Source organism: Neolamprologus multifasciatus, chromosome 23 (genome assembly GCF_963576455.1).
Source record: "Neolamprologus multifasciatus chromosome 23, fNeoMul1.2, whole genome shotgun sequence".
In the NCBI taxonomy this organism is placed as follows: Eukaryota; Metazoa; Chordata; class Actinopteri; order Cichliformes; family Cichlidae; genus Neolamprologus; species Neolamprologus multifasciatus.
This window is the reverse complement of record NC_140460.1, coordinates 27,920,122-27,933,508: the sequence shown is the minus strand read 5'-3', so window position 1 is coordinate 27,933,508 and position 13,387 is coordinate 27,920,122. Positions and strand designations below refer to the sequence as shown.

Sequence of the window (13,387 nt, the reverse complement as noted above, 5' to 3'; positions counted from 1 at the left end):
AGCAGTCATGTTTCTTATATTACAAATCAACCAGAAAGATTATGAAGATAAAAGCTGTGAGACCCCACTAGAGAACGGATGGCTTGTTATCATTACATGAAGTGATTTAGAAATAATATGTTAGCTTTCAGGGCAGCACTCAGAGCTTTTTAAAACTGAATACCTGATGGTGAGCACACACAGATATATAAACATACAGGTAAGAGGTTATAAAGAAGAGAGCTGTGCTGATATTTTTACAGAACAGAATTTATTTACATTTTTATATTTACAATCAGTTTTTATTTATATAAAAAAAATAAACATTACAAAACTAGAACTAAACTATATTATGTACAATATCAACAGTTTCTCCCCTATTTCCTTTTTTCTTCCACCCATCTTTGTCTCTCTGCCTCGTAGAAAGGAGACTGCTGAAACTCCTTCCAGGTCATCTCCTTGGCCATGCCCTTGTCCCTGTACAGAGAATGCACTTTTGAAGGGCAGTAGATATATTTCCCTGCCACTCCATTGTGGCTGGGTTTAACAGCAGGATGCAAGAGAACAAAAAGAGACAAAATCTGAATCAACATTTGCGATAAAAATGTTTTTTCTTCAGACAATACAAACTGTTCCGTCTGTAAATAAAAACCTTTCATGGTTGAATGCAAAATTTGTGCCAACTGCTTAGTAGTCATGGTACATAAGAACTGCAGATTATCGACATACCTATTTAAGATATCCTGTTTATTCTTACACTAGTGGGCATTGCTCATGTTAGTGAGATATCACGACTGTCGTATAGATACGATTACTGACCATTACAACATGAATGCAATACAAATTTTTAAAAAATGCAGGTTAGGTCATTTAGCATGTCATCTCATAACAAGCCATTTATCGATTATTTAATTACACCACATTATAGTAATGTCAGTGTCACAGCAGTCAGAAACCTACCAAGTTTATTTAACAGTAAAACACGTCAATGAAACACGCAATTTATTTAAGGATCACGTTCATTCATTTTTTACCGTGCCACTTTACAACAGCGGATAAACTCCCACCGTCTTTAACCGAGCGGTGGATGCTTCGTAAATGCAATCGCAACACGTCTATTACCTGTAATATACACCTGTAAATGTATTCTGTTGGTTTACTCTTATTCCAAACGACATTTCTTACCTTTGATCAATGAACGAGGATCGTTGAGATGTGTTGCGAGCAGTGCGTTACTTGTTTCGTCTCCCGAAAATTGTGATTTTTAAAAATTGCCGCATCTCAAACTCGCAACAGCGCCGGAAGACCGTAGTGGCCAAAAATATATTACATCCGTAGTGGTTTAGCACTACCATAGAGAATGAATGGGAAACGGTTTAGGCCGTTTAGCTAAACAATCCCAGGCTCCCGCGCGGGAGGCCCGGGTTCGATTCCCGGCCAATGCACAGTTCCTTTATGCGTGGGGCATTAAGTTTGTTCTCGGTCGCGGCCAGACGGCATCAAGATTTGGAACAAGAAGTCTGTGCAAACCAAACTTGGGTTGGACATCGTATCTGCATTAAGTCAAGATGTTGTTGAGAGGAGACTTTGGAGAGTGGCGCGAGTTCAGCGGAACAATTGGCAGACTTAGAATTGTCGCCTGCCAGCGCCAGCGGGTGACTGAATATATGTTTACAGACATTGCTGGTAAACCCGTGTGTCTTATTAGTGGAGCTAATGTGGCTGTAATTAAGGAATTTAATTTAAGACGGCACTACGAGACAAAAGAAGAATGGTCCGTTTTGGGGGAAGATGGTGTCTTGAGCCTCACTTGATACACAGTACGTGGCAAAGGCAACCCATCCATTGTGTACCGCTTGTCCCTTTCGGGTTAGCCGGAGCTGGGAGATTTTTAGGATCTCCTGTGGCACTCTTCACCTCCAAAACCCGTTCAGGGCTTAAATACCTGGGGACTTGCCTTTGTTTGTCCAAGTTGAATTTTTTTTCCGTGCAGCTTCGAGAAATCGTCCATTTTCTGGTTGGCTCTCAGCCTCGTTGGCGCAGTAGGCAGCGCTTCAGTCTCATAATCGGAAGGTCGTGAGTTCGAGCCTCACACGAGGCAGGTGTTTTGGTACAGACTTGGTCCATCCATTTTGTACCACTTCTACCCATTTCGAGGACGCTGGAGCCAAAGAACCATCCGTTTGTAGTGGATTTTCAGCCTCCTCTTATGCGAGATCTAGAACAGGGATCAATGCAAATTATTCTGCCATTGCCCGTGGAAAGCCTTCCCGTCTCTTTGATTTCAAGACTCAGACGTGGCAGGCGATCCTCCCCTATGGATGCGTGCCGGCCCTCTGGAACCACTTCATCCAACTTTCACCACAATTCCTCTTTCTTTTCTCAGGTCAGAATTGCGGGGCACCACACGTTGGCTCCCAAATGACTCCTACCTGTTATTTCTTCTTGGACACTTTGTCCAGGTAGGGTTAGGAATGTCTTTGCATTGGAAGCGGATGAGCAAGGGCTGATAATTGGTTATCAGCAGCTCCCGAGCTGAGTCTCTGGAGGTTGCCTGGAGTTCCTTTGCCAACAGGGTCCATTGAGAGAGATAATTTGAAGTCATTCTTGCCTGACTGGTAAGTTGGAACAAGAAGTCTGTGCAAACCAAGCTTGGGTTGGACATCGCATCTGTATTAAGTCAAGATGTTGTTGAGAGGAGACTTTGGAGAGTGGCGCGAATTCGGCGGAACAATTGGCAGACTTGTAAGGGCTGGTGGCTCAGCAGTAGAACTGTCGCCTGCCACCCGTGAATCTCAAAATCAGAAGGTAGTGACTTGTAGCCTCACGCAAGCGATATGCTTTGATGCACAGTACGTGACAGAGTTTGTGCATCCATTTTAAGCGTCTTGAGAGGAGACTTTGGAGAGGCGCGAATTCAGCGGGACAATTGGCGGACGTGCAAGGGTTGTTAGCTCAGCGGTAGAATTGTTGCCTGCCATGCATAAGTCTCAAAAACTGGAGGTGTTGGGCTCTATCGTCATGCGAGGCATGTTTTGATGCGCAGTTCGGCCACACATTTTAGGATCTGCTGTCACACACTTCGCCTCCAAGACGGCAGCCCATCCTGGGCTTGAAGAACTGGCAACTCTGCTTCAACAAATGGTCCGTTTTGGGGGAAGATGGTGCCTTGAGCCTGGCTTGATACACAGTACGTGGCAAAGGCAACCCATCCATAGTCTACCGCTTGTCCCTTTCGGGTAAGCCGGAGCTGGGTCAAAACACAGTTTCCCTGACCGGGAATCGAACCCGGGCCGCGGCGGTGAGAGCGCCGAATCCTGACCACTAGACCATCAGGGAGGTGCGACAGAGGTGTCTTGATGAGTGACGCGTGGCTGTATCGGGCTACATTTTCTGTTGCGCCTCGAGAGGAGCGCTTGGGCAATGGTGCGAATTCGGTGGGAAAACTGGCACGTCTATGAGCATTGGTGGTTCAGTGGTAGAATTCTCGCCTGCCACGCGGGGGCCCGCCGCGTATAGGTGTAACGGAGAAACAGCCAATCAAATCGCAGCTTTTAAGCCAGCGTAAAAAATGGATTTTTTTTGGCACTGAATCGTCTGAGCGCAGGTTCGAGTCCTGGTTGGGACAAAGGCTGTGTTACATTATCAAAAGATAAACACCATTTTTAATTTAGTTAATGTGGATAACATTTATTTTTCACTTTGCTTTTTCTTATTGTTTGATTATCATTCTATTTATATCATAGTGTTTTGCCTCAATGTCTCACACATTCATGCTGCTAACAGAAGGTATCTCAGGAAGCTGGAAGCAGGCATTCACACGGGAAAAGTTCATCTTTTGTCTTCTCCACTGTAAGAGGAAGCAAGGGAGTGTGAACTTTTCTCTGGTTGAAGACCAAAGGTGTGAAAACAGCTGTGTACTGCCTTTTGGTTCTGTAGAAGGTGTTTATACCCAAGGCTCTGTTGGGTTTATTTAATGGAAAACTTTCACAACAACTGTGTGAAAGTTTACATAACTCAGAATAAACTGTATCATCACAAACCAGATATACTCTTCAGTTATGGAGATATCCAACTTTTAATACAAAGATTAAAGTTTAAACTATAATTCAGATACATTCTGTTGGCACAGAAAATTAAGCTTATGCATAATTTCAATAAGGAAGATGTGTAATAAGTCATCTGTCTGCTTCCTGGTGGCTGCCAGTTTATATCTATTCATTTTCCAGCACAAACTCAGTACTGACATCATTACTTTATTCCAGTTATGCTCTTGCCTGCCTTCACCGAGCATGCCAGCCTCCACTCTGCATGCTTTAAATCTGTTGCTCTTCTGCTTCTGCCATTCTGCATTTCAGATCCTCAGCTATGCAGCCCGCCTCCTCTCCTTTCTCCTCCTCACCGTGGTCACTCAGAACCCTGTCCCAGCCTCCATCTTCATCACTACCAGCATTTTGACTCTGGGGTGTGGCTTGTGCAAAATCCTGTCACTGCTGAGATTTCTTCTGCTATAATGGGTCATTGGAGTTTAACTGCCTAACAGTTACATTTATTTCTGTATCTCAATAAATCCTGTTCGGTTTTTCCACATGATCTCTCCTTATTGAACTGCTTTTGTAGATAAGCTTCAAGCCAGAAAGCAACAATACCTAAACCAAAAATATTATCATCAGAAGTGAGAAAGTGTCTGGACTATCTCCAGCTGTGTTGCATGTATTAAAGATAACTTCAGACACTGTCTGGTTGTCATGTCTGAAACAGGCTGTACAGTCACACAGATAAAAGACAGCAGTCATGTTTCTTATATTACAAATCAACCAGAAAGATTATGAAGATAAAAGCTGTGAGACCCCACTAGAGAACGGATGGCTTGTTATCATTACATGAAGTGATTTAGAAATAATATGTTAGCTTTCAGGGCAGCACTCAGAGCTTTTTAAAACTGAATACCTGATGGTGAGCACACACAGATATATAAACATACAGGTAAGAGGTTATAAAGAAGAGAGCTGTGCTGATATTTTTACAGAACAGAATTTATTTACATTTTTATATTTACAATCAGTTTTTATTTATATAAACAAAATAAACATTACAAAACTAGAACTAAACTATATTATGTACAATATCAACAGTTTCTCCCCTATTTCCTTTTTTCTTCCACCCATCTTTGTCTCTCTGCCTCGTAGAAAGGAGACTCCTGAAACTCCTTCCAGGTCATCTCCTTGGCCATGCCCTTGTCCCTGTACAGAGAATGCACTTTTGAAGGGCAGTAGATATATTTCCCTGCCACTCCATTGTGGCTGGGTTTAACAGCAGGATGCAAGAGAACAAAAAGAGACAAAATCTGAATCAACATTTGCGATAAAAATGTTTTTTCTTCAGACAATACAAACTGTTCCGTCTGTAAATAAAAACCTTTCATGGTTGAATGCAAAATTTGTGCCAACTGCTTAGTAGTCATGGTACATAAGAACTGCGGGCAGATTATCGACATACCTATTTAAGATATCCTGTTTATTCTTACACTAGTGGGCATTGCTCATGTTAGTGAGATATCACGACTGTCGTATAGATACGATTACTGACCATTACAACATGAATGCAATACAAATTTTAAAAAAATGCAGGTTAGGTCATTTAGCATGTCATCTCATAACAAGCCATTTATCGATTATTTAATTACACCACATTATAGTAATGTCAGTGTCACAGCAGTCAGAAACCTACCAAGTTTATTTAACAGTAAAACGCGTCAATGAAACACGCAATTTATTTAAGGATCACGTTCATTAATTTTTTACCGTGCCACTTTACAACAGCGGATAAACTCCCACCGTCTTTAACCGAGCGGTGGATGCTTCGTAAATGCAATCGCAACACGTCTATTACCTGTAATATACACCTGTAAATGTATTCTGTTGGTTTACTCTTATTCCAAAGGACATTTCTTACCTTTGATCAATGAACGAGGATCGTTGAGATGTGTTGCGAGCAGTGCGTTACTTGTTTCGTCTCCCGAAAATTGTGATTTTGAAAAATTGCCGCATCTCAAACTCGCAACAGCGCCGGAAGACCGTAGTGGCCAAAAATATATTACATCCGTAGTGGTTTAGCACTACCATAGAGAATGAATGGGAAACGGTTTAGGCCGTTTAGCTAAACAATCCCAGGCTCCCGGGCGGGAGGCCCGGGTTCGATTCCCGGCCAATGCACAGTTCCTTTATGCTTGGGGGGCATTAAGTTTGTTCTCGGTCGCGGCCAGACGGCATCAAGATTTGGAACAAGAAGTCTGTGCAAACCAAACTTGGGTTGGACATCGTATCTGCATTAAGTTAAGATGTTTTTGAGAGGAGACTTTGGAGAGTGGCGCGAATTCGGCGGAACAATTGGCAGACTTAGAATTGTCGCCTGCCAGCGCCAGCGGGTGACTGAATATATGTTTACAGACATTGCTGGTAAACCCGTGTGTCTTATTAGTGGAGCTAATGTGGCTGTAATTAAGGAATTTAATTTAAGACGGCACTACGAGACAAAAGAAGAATGGTCCGTTTTGGGGGAAGATGGTGTCTTGAGCCTCACTTGATACACAGTACGTGGCAAAGGCAACCCATCCATTGTGTACCGCTTGTCCCTTTCGGGTTAGCCGGAGCTGGGAGATTTTTAGGATCTCCTGTGGCACTCTTCACCTCCAAAACCCGTTCAGGGCTTAAATACCTGGGGACTTGCCTTTGTTTGTCCAAGTTGAATTTTTTTTCCGTGCAGCTTCGAGAAATCGTCCATTTTCTGGTTGGCTCTCAGCCTCGTTGGCGCAGTAGGCAGCGCGTCAGTCTCATAATCTGAAGGTCGTAAGTTCGAGCCTCACACGAGGCAGGTGTCTTGGTACAGACTTGGTCCATCCATTTTGTACCACTTCTACCCATTTCGAGGACGCTGGAGCCAAAGAACCATCCGTTTGTAGTGGATTTTCAGCCTCCTCTTATGCGAGATCTAGAACAGGGATCAATGCAAATCATTCTGCCATTGCCCGTGGAAAGCCTTCCCGTCTCTTTGATTTCAAGACTCAGACGTGGCAGGCGATCCTCCCCTATGGATGCGTGCCGGCCCTCTGGAACCACTTCATCCAACTTTCACCACAATTCCTCTTTCTTTTCTCAGGTCAGAATTGCGGGGCACCACACGTTGGCTCCCAAATGACTCCTACCTGTTATTTCTTCTTGGACACTTTGTCCAGGTAGGGTTAGGAATGTCTTTGCATTGGAAGCGGATGAGCAAGGGCTGATAATTGGTTATCAGCAGCTCCCGAGCTGAGTCTCTGGAGGTTGCCTGGAGTTCCTTTGCCAACAGGGTCCATTGAGAGAGATAATTTGAAGTCATTCTTGCCTGACTGGTAAGTTGGAACAAGAAGTCTGTGCAAACCAAGCTTGGGTTGGACATCGCATCTGCATTAAGTCAAGATGTTGTTGAGTGGAGACTTTGGAGAGTGGCGCGAATTCGGCGGAACAATTGGCAGACTTGTAAGGGCTGGTGGCTCAGCAGTAGAACTGTCGCCTGCCACCCGTGAATCTCGAAATCAGAAGATAGTGACTTGTAGCCTCACGCAAGCGATGTGCTTTGATGCACAGTACGTGACAGAGTTTGTGCATCCATTTTAAGCGTCTTGAGAGGAGACTTTGGAGAGGCGCGAATTCAGCGGGACAATTGGCGGACGTGCAAGGGTTGTTAGCTCAGCGGTAGAATTGTCGCCTGCCATGTGTAAGTCTCAAAAACTGGAGGTGTTGGGCTCTATCGTCAAGCGAGGCATGTTTTGATGCGCAGTTCGGCCACACATTTTAGGATCTCCTGTCACACACTTCGCCTCCAAGACGGCAGCCCATCCTGGGCTTGAAGAATTGGCAACTCTGCTTCATTTGTTGACGGCTTCAACGAATGGTCCGTTTTGGGGGGAGATGGTGCCTTGAGCCTCGCTTGATACACAGTACGTGGCAAAGGCAACCCATCCATTGTCTACCGCTTGTCCCTTTCGGGTAAGCCGGAGCTGGGTCAAAACACAGTTTCCCTGACCGGGAATCGAACCCTGGCCGCGGCGGTGAGAGCGCCGAATCCTGACCACTAGACCATCAGTGAGGTGCGACAGAGGTGTCTTGATGAGTGACGCGTGGCTGTATCGGGCTACATTTTCCGTTGCGCCTCGAGAGGAGCGCTTGGGCAATGGCGCGAATTCGGTGGGAAAACTGGTACGTCCGTGAGCATTGGTGGTTCAGTGGTAGAATTCTCGCCTGCCACGCGGGAGGCCCGGGTTCGATTCCCGGCCAATGCACAGTTCCTTTATGCGTGGGGCCTTGGGGGGCATTAAGTTTGTTCTCGGTCGCGGCCAGACGGCATCAAGATTTGGAACAAGAAGTCTGTGCAAACCAAACTTGGGTTGGACATCGTATCTGCATTAAGTTAGATGTTGTTGAGAGGAGACTTTGGAGAGTGGCGCGAATTCTGCGGAACAATTGGCACACTTAGAATTGTCGCCTGCCAGCGCCAGCGGGTGACTGAATATATGTTTACACACATTGCTGGTAAACCCGTGTGTCTTATTAGTGGAGCTAATGTGGCTGTAATTAAGGAATTTAATTTAAGACGGCACTACGAGACAAAAGAAGAATGGTCCGTTTTGGGGGAAGATGGTGTCTTGAGCCTCACTTGATACACAGTACGTGGCAAAGGCAACCCATCCATTGTGTACTGCTTGTCCCTTTCGGGTTAGCCGAAGCTGGGAGATTTTTAGGATCTCCTGTGGCACTCTTCACCTCCAAAACCCGTTCAGGGCTTAAATACCTGGGGACTTGCCTTTGTTTGTCCAAGTTGAATTTTTTTTCCGTGCAGCTTCGAGAAATCGTCCATTTTCTGGTTGGCTCTCAGCCTCGTTGGCGCAGTAGGCAGCGCGTCAGTCTCATAATCTGAAGGTCGTGAGTTCGAGCCTCACACGAGGCAGGTGTTTTGGTACAGACTTGGTCCATCCATTTTGTACCACTTCTACCCATTTCGAGGACGCTGGAGCCAAAGAACCATCCGTTTGTAGTGGATTTTCAGCCTCCTCTTATGCGAGATCTAGAACAGGGATCAATGCAAATCATTCTGCCATTGCCCGTGGACAGCCTTCCCGTCTCTTTGATTTCAAGACTCAGACGTGGCAGGCGATCCTCCCCTATGGATGCGTGCCGGCCCTCTGGAACCACTTCATCCAACTTTCACCACAATTCCTCTTTCTTTTCTCAGGTCAGAATTGTGGGGCACCACACGTTGGCTCCCAAATGACTCCTACCTGTTATTTCTTCTTGGACACTTTGTCCAGGTAGGGTTAGGAATGTCTTTGCATTGGAAGCGGATGAGCAAGGGCTGATAATTGGTTATCAGCAGCTCCCGAGCTGAGTCTCTGGAGGTTGCCTGGAGTTCCTTTGCCAACAGGGTCCATTGAGAGAGATAATTTGAAGTCATTCTTGCCTGACTGGTAAGTTGGAACAAGAAGTCTGTGCAAACCAAGCTTGGGTTGGACATCGCATCTGCATTAAGTCAAGATGTTGTTGAGAGGAGACTTTGGAGAGTGGCGCGAATTCGGCGGAACAATTGGCAGACTTGTAAGGGCTGGTGGCTCAGCAGTAGAACTGTCACCTGCCACCCGTGAATCTCGAAATCAGAAGGTAGTGACTTGTAGCCTCACGCAAGCGATGTGCTTTGATGCACAGTACGTGACAGAGTTTGTGCATCCATTTTAAGCGTCTTGAGAGGAGACTTTGGAGAGAGGCGCGAATTCAGCGGGACAATTGGCGGACGTGCAAGGGTTGTTAGCTCAGCGGTAGAATTGTCGCCTGCCATGCGTAAGTCTCAAAAACTGGAGGTGTTGGGCTCTATCGTCACGCGAGGCATGTTTTGATGCGCAGTTCGGCCACACATTTTAGGATCTCCTGTCACACACTTCGCCTCCAAGACGGCAGCCCATCCTGGGCTTGAAGAACTGGCAACTCTGCTTCATTTGTTGACGGCTTCAACGAATGGTCCGTTTTGGGGGGAGATGGTGCCTTGAGCCTCGCTTGATACACAGTACGTGGCAAAGGCAACCCATCCATTGTCTACCGCTTGTCCCTTTCGGGTAAGCCGGAGCTGGGTCAAAACACAGTTTCCCTGACCGGGAATCGAACCCGGGCCGCGGCGGTGAGAGCGCCGAATCCTGACCACTAGACCATCAGGGAGGTGCGACAGAGGTGTCTTGATGAGTGACGCGTGGCTGTATCGGGCTACATTTTCCGTTGCGCCTCGAGAGGAGCGCTTGGGCAATGGCGCGAATTCGGTGGGAAAACTGACACGTCCGTGAGCATTGGTGGTTCAGTGGTAGAATTCTCGCCTGCCACGCGGGAGGCCCGGGTTCGATTCCCGGCCAATGCACAGTTCCTTTATGCGTGGGGCCTTCGGGGGCATTAAGTTTGTTCTCGGTCGCGGCCAGATGGCATCAGGATTTGGAACAAGAAGTCTGTGCAAACCAAACTTGGGTTGGACATCGTATCTGCATTAAGTCAAGATGTTGTTGAGAGGAGACTTTGGAGAGTGGCGCGAATTCGGCGGAACAATTGGCAGACTTAGAATTGTCGCCTGCCAGCGCCAGCGGGTGACTGAATATATGTTTACAGACATTGCTGGTAAACCCGTGTGTCTTATTAGTGGAGCTAATGTGGCTGTAATTAAGGAATTTAATTTAAGACGGCACTACGAGACTCACTTGATACACAGTACGTGGCAAAGGCAACCCATCCATTGTGTACCGCTTGTCCCTTTCGGGTTAGCCGGAGCTGGGAGATTTTTAGGATCTCCTGTGGCACTCTTCACCTCCAAAACCCGTTCAGGGCTTAAATACCTGGGGACTTGCCTTTGTTTGTCCAAGTTGAATTTTTTTTCCGTGCAGCTTCGAGAAATCGTCCATTTTCTGGTTGGCTCTCAGCCTCGTTGGCGCAGTAGGCAGCGCGTCAGTCTCATAATCTGAAGGTCGTGAGTTCGAGCCTCACACGAGGCAGGTCTTTTGGTACAGACTTGGTCCATCCATTTTGTACCACTTCTACCCATTTCAAGGACACTGGAGCCAAAGAACCAGCCGTTTGTAGTGGATTTTCAGCCTCCTCTTATGCGAGATCTAGAACAGGGATCAATGCAAATCATTCTGCCATTGCCCGTGGACAGCCTTCCCGTCTCTTTGATTTCAAGACTCAGACGTGGCAGGCGATCCTCCCCTATGGATGCGTGCCGGCCCTCTGGAACCACTTCATCCAACTTTCACCACAATTCCTCTTTCTTTTCTCAGGTCAGAATTGTGGGGCACCACACGTTGGCTCCCAAATGACTCCTACCTGTTATTTCTTCTTGGACACTTTGTCCAGGTAGGGTTAGGAATGTCTTTGCATTGGAAGCGGATGAGCAAGGGCTGATAATTGGTTATCAGCAGCTCCCGAGCTGAGTCTCTGGAGGTTGCCTGGAGTTCCTTTGCCAACAGGGTCCATTGAGAGAGATAATTTGAAGTCATTCTTGCCTGACTGGTAAGTTGGAACAAGAAGTCTGTGCAAACCAAGCTTGGGTTGGACATCGCATCTGCATTAAGTCAAGATGTTGTTGAGAGGAGACTTTGGAGAGTGGCGCGAATTCGGCGGAACAATTGGCAGACTTGTAAGGGCTGGTGGCTCAGCAGTAGAACTGTCACCTGCCACCCGTGAATCTCGAAATCAGAAGGTAGTGACTTGTAGCCTCACGCAAGCGATGTGCTTTGATGCACAGTACGTGACAGAGTTTGTGCATCCATTTTAAGCGTCTTGAGAGGAGACTTTGGAGAGAGGCGCGAATTCAGCGGGACAATTGGCGGACGTGCAAGGGTTGTTAGCTCAGCGGTAGAATTGTCGCCTGCCATGCGTAAGTCTCAAAAACTGGAGGTGTTGGGCTCTATCGTCACGCGAGGCATGTTTTGATGCGCAGTTCGGCCACACATTTTAGGATCTCCTGTCACACACTTCGCCTCCAAGACGGCAGCCCATCCTGGGCTTGAAGAACTGGCAACTCTGCTTCATTTGTTGACGGCTTCAACGAATGGTCCGTTTTGGGGGGAGATGGTGCCTTGAGCCTCGCTTGATACACAGTACGTGGCAAAGGCAACCCATCCATTGTCTACCGCTTGTCCCTTTCGGGTAAGCCGGAGCTGGGTCAAAACACAGTTTCCCTGACCGGGAATCGAACCCGGGCCGCGGCGGTGAGAGCGCCGAATCCTGACCACTAGACCATCAGGGAGGTGCGACAGAGGTGTCTTGATGAGTGACGCGTGGCTGTATCGGGCTACATTTTCCGTTGCGCCTCGAGAGGAGCGCTTGGGCAATGGCGCGAATTCGGTGGGAAAACTGACACATCCGTGAGCATTGGTGGTTCAGTGGTAGAATTCTCGCCTGCCACGCGGGAGGCCCGGGTTCGATTCCCGGCCAATGCACAGTTCCTTTATGCGTGGGGCCTTCGGGGGCATTAAGTTTGTTCTCGGTCGCGGCCAGATGGCATCAGGATTTGGAACAAGAAGTCTGTGCAAACCAAACTTGGGTTGGACATCGTATCTGCATTAAGTCAAGATGTTGTTGAGAGGAGACTTTGGAGAGTGGCGCGAATTCGGCGGAACAATTGGCAGACTTAGAATTGTCGCCTGCCAGCGCCAGCGGGTGACTGAATATATGTTTACAGACATTGCTGGTAAACCCGTGTGTCTTATTAGTGGAGCTAATGTGGCTGTAATTAAGGAATTTAATTTAAGACGGCACTACGAGACTCACTTGATACACAGTACGTGGCAAAGGCAACCCATCCATTGTGTACCGCTTGTCCCTTTCGGGTTAGCCGGAGCTGGGAGATTTTTAGGATCTCCTGTGGCACTCTTCACCTCCAAAACCCGTTCAGGGCTTAAATACCTGGGGACTTGCCTTTGTTTGTCCAAGTTGAATTTTTTTTCCGTGCAGCTTCGAGAAATCGTCCATTTTCTGGTTGGCTCTCAGCCTCGTTGGCGCAGTAGGCAGCGCGTCAGTCTCATAATCTGAAGGTCGTGAGTTTGAGCCTCACACGAGGCAGGTCTTTTGGTACAGACTTGGTCCATCCATTTTGTACCACTTCTACCCATTTCAAGGACACTGGAGCCAAAGAACCAGCCGTTTGTAGTGGATTTTCAGCCTCCTCTTATGCGAGATCTAGAACAGGGATCAATGCAAATCATTCTGCCATTGCCCGTGGAAAGCCTTCCCGTCTCTTTGATTTCAAGACTCAGACGTGGCAGGCGATCCTCCCCTATGGATGCGTGCCGGCCCTCTGGAACCACTTCATCCAACTTTCACCACAATTCCTTTTTCTTTTT

At 47.0% G+C, this 13,387-nt stretch overlaps 12 non-coding genes across 12 annotated transcripts; 8 read left to right on the top strand and 4 right to left on the bottom strand.

Annotated features, from left to right (window-relative positions):
- The first annotated feature begins 2,007 nt into the window (after nucleotides 1–2,007).
- On the top strand, nucleotides 2,008–2,080 carry trnam-cau (transfer RNA methionine (anticodon CAU)). Its single transcript has one exon. It is a non-coding gene; the product is annotated as a tRNA-Met (tRNA).
- A 1,166-nt stretch (nucleotides 2,081–3,246) lies between these two features.
- Nucleotides 3,247–3,318, bottom strand: trnae-cuc (transfer RNA glutamic acid (anticodon CUC)). The gene has a single exon. It is a non-coding gene; the product is annotated as a tRNA-Glu (tRNA).
- Nucleotides 3,319–6,779: 3,461 nt separating this feature from the next.
- Nucleotides 6,780–6,852, top strand: trnam-cau (transfer RNA methionine (anticodon CAU)). Its single transcript has one exon. It is a non-coding gene; the product is annotated as a tRNA-Met (tRNA).
- A 1,182-nt stretch (nucleotides 6,853–8,034) lies between these two features.
- trnae-cuc (transfer RNA glutamic acid (anticodon CUC)) lies at nucleotides 8,035–8,106 on the bottom strand. The gene has a single exon. It is a non-coding gene; the product is annotated as a tRNA-Glu (tRNA).
- Nucleotides 8,107–8,228: 122 nt separating this feature from the next.
- trnag-gcc (transfer RNA glycine (anticodon GCC)) lies at nucleotides 8,229–8,299 on the top strand. The gene has a single exon. It is a non-coding gene; the product is annotated as a tRNA-Gly (tRNA).
- A 592-nt stretch (nucleotides 8,300–8,891) lies between these two features.
- Nucleotides 8,892–8,964, top strand: trnam-cau (transfer RNA methionine (anticodon CAU)). The gene has a single exon. It is a non-coding gene; the product is annotated as a tRNA-Met (tRNA).
- Nucleotides 8,965–10,148: 1,184 nt separating this feature from the next.
- trnae-cuc (transfer RNA glutamic acid (anticodon CUC)) lies at nucleotides 10,149–10,220 on the bottom strand. Its single transcript has one exon. It is a non-coding gene; the product is annotated as a tRNA-Glu (tRNA).
- Nucleotides 10,221–10,342: 122 nt separating this feature from the next.
- trnag-gcc (transfer RNA glycine (anticodon GCC)) lies at nucleotides 10,343–10,413 on the top strand. The gene has a single exon. It is a non-coding gene; the product is annotated as a tRNA-Gly (tRNA).
- Nucleotides 10,414–10,962: 549 nt separating this feature from the next.
- On the top strand, nucleotides 10,963–11,035 carry trnam-cau (transfer RNA methionine (anticodon CAU)). Its single transcript has one exon. It is a non-coding gene; the product is annotated as a tRNA-Met (tRNA).
- A 1,184-nt stretch (nucleotides 11,036–12,219) lies between these two features.
- Nucleotides 12,220–12,291, bottom strand: trnae-cuc (transfer RNA glutamic acid (anticodon CUC)). The gene has a single exon. It is a non-coding gene; the product is annotated as a tRNA-Glu (tRNA).
- A 122-nt stretch (nucleotides 12,292–12,413) lies between these two features.
- On the top strand, nucleotides 12,414–12,484 carry trnag-gcc (transfer RNA glycine (anticodon GCC)). Its single transcript has one exon. It is a non-coding gene; the product is annotated as a tRNA-Gly (tRNA).
- Nucleotides 12,485–13,033: 549 nt separating this feature from the next.
- trnam-cau (transfer RNA methionine (anticodon CAU)) lies at nucleotides 13,034–13,106 on the top strand. Its single transcript has one exon. It is a non-coding gene; the product is annotated as a tRNA-Met (tRNA).
- The last annotated feature ends 281 nt before the right edge of the window (nucleotides 13,107–13,387 follow it).